The 9,706-nt window shown below is 38.9% G+C and overlaps 1 pseudogene; it reads right to left on the reverse strand.

Moving 5' to 3' along the window:
- LOC103930828 lies at positions 1-3,698 on the reverse strand (annotated as a pseudogene).
- Between the last annotated feature and the right edge of the window lie 6,008 nt (positions 3,699-9,706).

Consider the following 9,706-nt stretch of genomic DNA (forward strand, 5'->3'; position numbering starts at 1 on the left):
TAATAACGCATGGAGCTTCCCAATCCAATCGATTTAACAAAGAACATTGACTTTTCTAGTTTATCATTATTGTATGGCGAGGATACATGTATCTTGTTTCTCATTACCAGCCAAAGCTTTGTAGCCTGGGGCTTGTTTACCTTCAAACGCTAGTGGTCATCATTTCTCCATCTTCAGATGGCTGTACATCATCTGAGTGAAAGCTGCCTTTGCAAGAGAGTTTACAAGCGAGAGAAAGTTGCAGTTCCCAGAGGACTTGAAAATCCAACCGCTTGGCAACCCAACCAATTGGCCAGGAGAAAGCTGCAATTCCAAAACATGCAGACCATTGCTTCCAATGCAACCTCTCCCCATCGGAAAATTTATTCAGAAATTCGAGCATCAGCACTTGGAGGACAATCGTCACTGCAATGATCCCCAAATACAGTTTGCCGGTTCCCTTGAAGACATTTTTCTCAAGCTTGCTTGTGTTGAACTCATTGAAGACCTGGCAAAGCACAAATGTGTTAAAAATCAAGGCTTTAGTTGCCTTGTCATCTACTCCGAAGATCGTTTCACCTTTGAATTGCAGAGTCAAGAGGACCCCAATTTGGTACAGGGATTGAGGCAAGAGGTTCCTCCACATGATGCTGGCGATGAGAGGTTCAGTCCTGCCCACTGGTGGCTTTTCCATGAGTTCTTTTGTGGGCTCTTCTGTGGCAATAGCTAGATATCCCAGTGTGACAATAATCAAGTTTACCCACAACAATTGCACTGCTGTTAATGGGACTTCACCTGCCGAAATAGCTGCTATAAAGTTGATTCCAACAGCTGCAACATTTACAGTGAGCTGGAATTGGATGGACTTCTGGATGTTACTGTACACGCATCTTCCCCACCTCAAAACTGTGGCCACCGAAGCAAAATTATCATCCATGATCACAACATCAGAGCTCTCTTTAGCAACTTCTGTTCCTTGAATCCCCATAGAAAGTCCGATATCAGCTTCTGTCAATGCTGGTGCATCATTTGTGCCATCACCTGTCACTGCAACCACATGACCTCTCTCTTTCAAGCATTGCACCATGAGAAGTTTATCAGACGGAGAGGACCTTGCCATTACACAGATTTCATCTACCTTCTCCCTCCTCTCTTGAGGTGTGTAATTGCGAAATTGCACGCCTTCTATCACTGCTTCGCTTGACATATCCTCATCATGCTTGAGAATCCCACATTCGGTGGCTATGGCTTTTGCAGTGAAAACATTGTCACCAGTGATCATTTTGATCTTCACTCCTGCCTTCTGACAGTCTCGAACTGCTGTCTTCACTCCTGGACGACATGGATCATTAAGACCCACAAGTCCTAACAGGGTCAATCCCTCTTCTTTTAGCACAACTTTGTATCCTTGATCACCCATTTGCTCCTCAGCTGGAACTTCTTTACGAGCAAAAGCAATGCATCGGAGCCTGCTAGCCGCCATACCCTCAATAATCTGCTCAAAAGTCATTTTAGCATTGTCATCCATATCCTCAACATGTCCAGAAGCATTGTAGTAACTTGGGCACATTGCAAGTATCATCTCTGCAGCTCCTTTCCAATGCACCTGCATTTTATTGTCTGCGTGCCTCTTCATCACAATCCCACTTCGTTTCTTTTGTGAATTGAAGGCTTCAACATTGAGAATGCTACAACTCGTTTCCACTTGCTGCGTATCCATATTCATCTTATGAACGGCCCACGAAAGGATAGCCTTTTCTGTTGGACTGCCCGAGATCTCAATTTCTGAATCCGAGGTAGGTCTGTATACATAACCAGTTGTATTGAGAGAAACCCCTTCTCGGATCAAGTTCAGGACGTCTGGAGAAAGAGATGAATAAGCCTCTTCTGACACAAGTTCTTTGCCCAACCAAAACTTGGTCACCTTCATTTCATTCATGGTGAGAGTGCCTGTTTTGTGAGTACAAATGACGGTAGCAGAGCCCATCGTCTCACAAGCAGTGAGTTTCCTCACCATTGCCTTATCAGCCATCATTCGCCTCATGGAATAAGAGAGTGTGAGGGCCACGGCTAGTGGCAAACCTACTGGGATTGCTACCACAACAATTGTAACTGCAGCTGCGACAATCCCAGCCACCGCATATATTATGTCATCGGTCTTGGTCTTGATGCCATCAAACTCGTGATTTCCATTCTCATCCTCTGTATTGCCTGTGAAGTATCGAACTAACAATACAATGAGCACTAGGAGAGCAACTGCCAAACCAACTTTAATTATTAAGTAAGTTAGCTTGCTAATTTGAGCTTGTAAAGGTGTCTGTTCACTTGTGCCATGGCTGATGCTGCTTGTCATCTCGCCCCATATTGTGTTCATGCCGACTGAAGTTACCAGCATCCGACCATACCCATCAACCACCTTGGCACCAGAAAACAAGAATGGATTCTGGCTGCGGCTAATTTCAACAGGGTCGATCTCCCCTGTCATGCTCGATTCGTCTATTTGTAAAGAATAACCATCCAGGAACAACCCATCGGCTGGAACTTGATCCCCTACGTTTAAGAAAATGACATCACCAACCATAATTTCAGACTTCAAAATATTCTGGCGCCTGCAGCATCTGAGAGCTTCCACTTGGACGTTGTCGCTGACTTCTGACATTTTATGAAACTGTCTGTTCTGCCTGTAATTACTCACAGCAGACACAGCAATGACCAGAATGATATCGGGAAATATGCTTCCTTCGTGGATCCAACCTTCCTTCAGTCCATGGTTGTGCATTCCGGAACCAAGAGAAAGTGCAGCGCAACCTATAAGGATGAGAATGGTGAGGTCCTTGAAGGCTTCCCACACAAAATGGAACAACCCTTTTGGTGGTGGTATCTTGTATGTGTTTGAGCCAAAGACTTCTTGTCTGCAGGGCGATATCTTCACCATCATGATCACCTTGAATTCCATGGTCTGCATCGACTTTGAGGGATGATGCTACTCCTTCAACCCCTCCCAGCTGCTGAACCCGGTCTAGATTCTTGTCCTTCACAAGGTCAGTGAGGGTTGTTTGGTCAATCCTGAACCGGTCGTCTGCCTCTCTCCTTCTGATGTTGGCGAAAAAAGGAGAGCGAGAGACTTCGGTGTCTGCGTATTTGGGCACAGAAAGGTTGAAGGCTCTGGAGCAGTAGATGGCCAGATAAGCAGAACGCCATTTTTTTTCGGGTTTGATTTGGATTCTAGCAGTGCACCTACCGACTTCGGAAAGCTGCATGGTATTGGAAGACATGCTTACTTACCTGAAATACACAAGTAAGTGAAGTGTTGTAAATTAACTGGAGGCTTTCTTCTCGTATTTATAAGAAGCGTAGACTGTTCACTTCTCCACCTTTCAATCGTAGATAATGTCATCTGTTAAAAATAAACTTGTTTAACTTTTTATATTATGTGTAGACAAAACTAATTACGGAAATTATTGAGAAAAAGCTGCTTTCAACATCTTTTCAACCTAATGAAATGTATTTGCTTTCAACAATGACGATTACAATTTTTGTATGGGTCAATATTTCACGCGGAATATCGTGGCCACCTTAGACCAACTCCAATGGTGGGTTAAAAGTCAAATAATCCCCTAAAATTTCCCCCCAAACCCACTCTAACCCAAGGGGAAATTTTGGGTTAAATGCTAAATGCTAAACCAATGCCAAATTCCCCCCAAAATTTAGCTCATAAATCGGAATGGACTCCACCTAATATTTATCAGAATTTAAATTTTTTTAGATTAAAATGTTCATAAAATTAATTATGATAGTCTACATATTTATTTTAAAAAAAAAATTAATTTAACAAAAAAAAAAGCCTAAGTTCATTCTTTAATAATCCCGGGCTAAAATTTTAGGCTAGAACGGTTGGAGCAAAAAAGTTGTTTCTGGGCTAAAAGCTAAATTTTCCGGGCTAAAAAATTTGGTTTTTAGCCCAACTATTGGAGATAGTCTTATAATGAAGGATTTGATGGTGTGATACTTTAAATCATATGTACAATTGTCTCCCATACTCCTAGGGGGCGTTTGTTGCGCCGGACTATCTCGGACTGGATTAGCTTCAAGGACTAAGTTGGACTGGCTTAGACTAGACTAAACTTGACTAACTTAGTGAAGCATTTGGTGCAGCATTGGACTAAGAAGCTGGATAATAACAAATTATAATATTATATTATTTAATATATAAATTATTAATATTTTATTATGATCTTATCTTTTTCTTCATTTTTTCCTACCATTTCCTCGTTAAATCGGATGAAGTTAGCACCGCCAAAAAATTCATCACCATCCCTGGACCGAGATCTTAGCTTTGAATGCTCGAATCTGTCATGGATTTGAAGAAGCCCAAACATGCCGAGACTTCCAAGCCATTTTCCAGCCACATTCGACCACATTTTGGCCTCGATTCAGGTAAAATCGTAATTTTATCTCTCCCAGCTTCAATTTGGTATATTTTGTATGAAAGTTGGTTGTGAAATGGATCTGAAAGAGAGTCGAAAAGTTAATGATTGATCTAGGTGACCGGAGATGACGAGGAGTTTGTCTAGAGTGGTCATTGAGCATGACGAGGACGAGAAAGAGAGGATAGTCTTAGCTAGTCCCATGGTTATTGGGGGGTCTCGCTAAGACCTCTTAGTGAAGGGTTTGGTCCATGCTAGTCCCCTTTAGTCTCATTAATGTTAGTCCCAGCATGGAACAAACACAGTATTGGACTAATAGCTAGTCCAGTCCAGTCCAACTTAGTGAGGGCAAACAAACGCCCCCCCTACGGTCTTGTAAAAGATTTGATGGTGTGATATTCAAATCACACCTCTATAATCCAACATGATCCTCTCCGGATCCTTTTGATAAGGATTTTGAGTATTCGTGAATCGTGTCCATTCATCGTACATCGTACGATCAATTTTTGTCAAGTACGATTTATGTTTATTTTTAAATAAAAATATTTAAAATGATTTTTGATTGCACGATGTACGATGAACAAACATGATTAACGGATTCTCAGAATCCTCGCTAAGAGGATCCGGCGAGGATCCGAACCCCTGTATAATGAAAGCTACTCTTGTTTATGTCGGTAAGCCTGCGGCAAGTCCATAGTTTGGATAATGACCTCGCCAAAAATATGGTAGGCGGATTGGATGAGAATTACAATTTCTAATTTACATTAGCGGGTTAGGATCTGCATACAGGGGTGCAGACTCAACTTTGTTCAACTGATCTAAATTAAATCTCGAAATCCATCTCACATCACTGTAACAATTGTGTTATAGAAATCAAAGTCCCTTAAATTATTGTGGAACATCTTATAAACCACAAACTTACAAACTAAAGACTTAAAAAACTATAGAGTAGCTGGGAAAAGGCATTTGACATAATGAATCCAAAGACTTACTAATTGAATTGCCCCTTAAAATTGTCAATTAGTCATGATTTACTTATTGGGATCGGTTTTGTCTCACTTAGCTCCATGCAACTGTCATTTTCAAACAAATGTAAACTCAAGGTATTTTGGACATTTTACTTTTACACACCTCTTTATCGTGCCTCCATTCTGCTTTTCAGTTCAATTGACCGATCTTCTTGGCGAAACAAATTAGCATTCATAAAAGAAGAGGAATTTAATGATTTATTAAGTTTGAATTTAACGTTTCTTTAACATAATGGAATGAAGTGCAATCAAATAGATTGAAAATGGCAATTTCAGATAGCAAAGTGAGACAAAAACCACTTTTAGAAAGTAAATTGAGACTAAACGATAGTTTCAAAAACAGTTCAATTAGTAAGCCTAAACTCAAATGAAATGAGCCACTCAGATCAGTTTATTTCGTCGAGCAACACAGCCTGGCCTAACCCGACGAGTTCGTAACTTCGTCGTGGTAAATTTCGGATCAGCAGGCAAAGAGTGTAATTCGTCTACTTAGGACGGCGCCGTTTATTAAGATTATCATTCACACCATATCCATTTCCATGCACGTTCAGAATCTTCTTCCGTGTCGATGACGCAGAATTCATAACGTTAGGTTGATGACGAGCTTTCCTTACTATTTGAATTCATAACGTTAGGTTGATGACGAGCTTTCCTTACTGTTTGGGGTTCACTACGTGACTCGATGAGGAGTTTTGTCAAAGAGGTTTTTGTACAAATACCATCAAGTTGTTGACGAGGTGACAAACGCTTCCCCAATCCTAACCACAAAAATCTTCCTTTTTTGTATCCGGATTTATTTTAATCCTCATACGTTTGGGGGACACTAAATACAAAAAGTCATACTTCGAGAAAAAAAATACATCATGTAAATTTCCACAACCTTACTATAGTCATCATAATCGGCACCCCATCATCGTTGTAAATGTCAACTTCTTATTATTTCTTACTTTTTTGGAAAGTAATTTAAAATATTCTGGACCATTTGTTCATTTTAAATTTTACTTCGGTGTTTGGAGGTGAGTTTAGAATAAATTGACAAAATAATTATAATTTTATTCTCTAATATTACCACCACCATCTTCATTTTCCAAATAAACTGATAAAAAAAAAAAAAAAAAGTTAAGTGCTCTGCGTACAGCAGTATATTGGGGTAGAATTTTATCCCTTCTAAATTCCCTCCCCTTCCCTCTCCTCTTACACTTTTCCTTTTGTTTTTCTCTCTATAAAGAAGTCAACACAAGATATTGACGTGATTTAATCGTAACCGTTCAAATAAGAGGCAACTGAATGGGAGGGGTCTGAAAGAGAGGAAGATTTTGAAGGAAGAGAATCATACTCCCAATATACTAATATGTATAAAGTAAGAAGATAAAAAAAAAAAAAAAGTAAAGCTTTTAATACTCCTAGCAAGTGGTCTTTTACCACAGTGATGGAAAGAAGTTGAACTCTTGCATAACTAGCGTGGGTTCGAACTCTATTGATGACTAATTTAACATCTAATCTAACAAAAATTATTGTTTGACAAAGAAATTAAAATAAAAAAAAGAATGGTTCATTCCTAGATTCAAATTAGGATTAGGAATCCTTATTGAAGAAGACCTTTATTATGTCAGTGTAAATGGATTATGGATTATTGAACTAGTTTTGAATTGGAGCAAAATAATAAGTTGGTATATCACTCAAGAGTTAGAGTGAAAGAATATTGTAAGGGCAAAGGGCGTGACAAAAAGATAAGAGTGTATTTCTTGTTCTTTCAGTTTTTCGTCAAGTCTAAATCCTAGAGGCTTGGCAAGATTATTCGTTGTACTCATTATTGATATAGTGAAAGATTTGTTGTTGATGCCACGCAGACGTACGTACATAGTCGAACCATGTAAATTCTTGGTATCGTTTATCTTGATTACTTCTTTCGGTTTCTGAGTTTGTTCGTTTTTCCCATTCTTAGATTGATACTCACAACAAGTGGTATTAGAGTCTCATTTGGCTAATGCGTTTAGAATGGATCGGAGGCTAGATTAGCACCATGATGAAACTCACTTAATCCAACTGGGTTACGTGGAAATCAAGATGAAAGACATGTTTTATTGTAAAGATCTTCATAAGCCAATTGATGGTGTTAAGAGCAAGCGAGTAAGTATGTTTGATGCTGATTGAACCAAGATGAGTTGTAAGAATCTTAGTACACAACGAGTGGAAAAGAGCATCTATCACCATGTATCTAAAGAGATTGATGCACAAGTTCTTTGGAAAAAGTTAGAATCCTTATTTAAGGTAAAAAAAAAAAAAAACCCGATGCCAAGAAAGCATTCCTTATCAAAGAGCTTGTCAACATGAAGTATAGAAGATGTTACTGTAACAGAGCACCTGAACTTTTAGAATGTAATCAAACAGTTGGCCACTATAGGTTTGAATATTGAAGAAGAGCTGATATCACTATTGTTGCTAGGATCCTTGCTAGATAATTGGGAAACCTTCGTTGTAATTGTAAGCAATTTGCCTTCTAATGGTGTAGTGTTTATGGACGCTGCTATGGATATCATGTTTAATAAAAAAACAAGGAGAAAAGCTTTAGGTGCAGACACTGAAAATCTGCGTCACATAGAAAAGAGGCAAAAAATCTAGTGAGACGAGACTCAGTGGCTACTGCCACTATTATAGGAAAAAAGGTCACATGAAAAAGCATTGTTGTAAATGAAAAAAAGAATAAAAAACGATGGGAACAATACCGTTGGTGTTGTGACTTACGATGGAAAGCTTTTTTAATGCAGATGAAACTTGGTTTCTAGAAGAAGCCTATAATTTCCTTTGGCATTGAATTTTTTTTTCCCCTTATCGTTAGTTCCATAGCAGGTTTTCTCGGATGTTTCTAAGATCAGAAGGAATTCTGGTAATGACTACTCGGGAAATTTGATTCTCTTTGTAATTTGTATTTTCTTTTATCTTTCTATTTCATCTTTATTTATTTCATGTTAAAAAATAGTATAGGCTTATTACGATTCTTTGTTGCAACTACTTGTTTTCCTATGTTATCGGAATCCACTTAATTGTGCACTAGTTTTGGGATTTTACTTTAAATTTTTTTTTTTTTTTGTGTTAGACAGTTGTGGGGGAACGCAAGCGCTTTCTCTTAAGGTCCCTTATGACCCGATAAGAATTTTGATCAGTGGAGACTAATTAAGAAAAGTTCGATCAAGAGGAGTTTGGTGAAAGAGGAGTTCAATTAGGAAGAGTCTAGTCATGAGTATTTCAATTAAGGGGAGCCTAGTTATGAGAAGTTTGAGCAATGAGAGTTTGATCAAATGGGCAATCATATTTTGGTATAACTTCTTCATGGTCCAAAGAGGGAGATTGTTGAGTTTTATTCTAGTCCATGATGAGTTGTCCTAAGTCTATTAGGAATTATAGTCTTAGAGGATTAAATTGTCTACCCAATAAAAGTTGTTTTCTTAGTTAGAATGGTTTCCCAAATAGACTTGGTTTCTCAATTGGAGAAGGATTCATAACTAAATTTCAATTAATGAGGATTACTAATCCTTACTGAAGAAGACCTTTATTGTGTCTATAGAAAGGGGCTACTGCACTAGTTTTGAATTTGTTAACGCTAGAAAATTTGTTGGTTAACAAATTAAACGATGAACCTTTGGTGGGCTTTGGATACGAAATGAGTGGATTGGACTTAGAGATGTAAGAGGTTCATCTCTCAAAACTAGGCTAAGTCCACTGTGCTACTTGAATCTATTTAAATTTCAAGATAAAATAGTGCTTGGCTGATGCATCAATTCTTTCTTCTCTCAGTCGTTCGACCCCAATATAAGAGGTCTCACCCCTTTATATAGGTCCTTAATAAACCTTTCAGCCTTGGGTCACCCCAACTTGGCATTTATTGCGCCATCTATGTAAACTATAGTGCTTATACCTTTTCACTTATCAGCCTGACATTCAGCGATGAAATGACATGTGTTCAACTAAAATGGCATGATTGTTCAAAATGGCCACGCCGAGCACCCTGCTTGACCTTAGTTATCCAACTTTACCTCCCCAAGCATTGTTCTGACTATCCTTACATCTCATTTTAGGCCTCTACCGCTGACTATGGGCTGCCATGTGGCGTGATTGACATATGGGTAGTGAAAATGAAATCAGGACATCAAACTAATCATAGGAACATGAGATTAGTTTTTTCGCCACGCACTACAACCACGTGTTGCCACACTCAGCGACCAACAACCATCTCATTCATTGAATTCCAGCCAACGCCAGCAAAGGCTTATT

The sequence above is a fragment of a genome, unplaced genomic scaffold (genome assembly GCF_019419815.1).
Source record: "Pyrus x bretschneideri cultivar Hongxiangsu unplaced genomic scaffold, Pyrus_bretschneideri_v1 Contig21, whole genome shotgun sequence".
Classification (NCBI taxonomy): domain Eukaryota; kingdom Viridiplantae; phylum Streptophyta; class Magnoliopsida; order Rosales; family Rosaceae; genus Pyrus; species Pyrus x bretschneideri.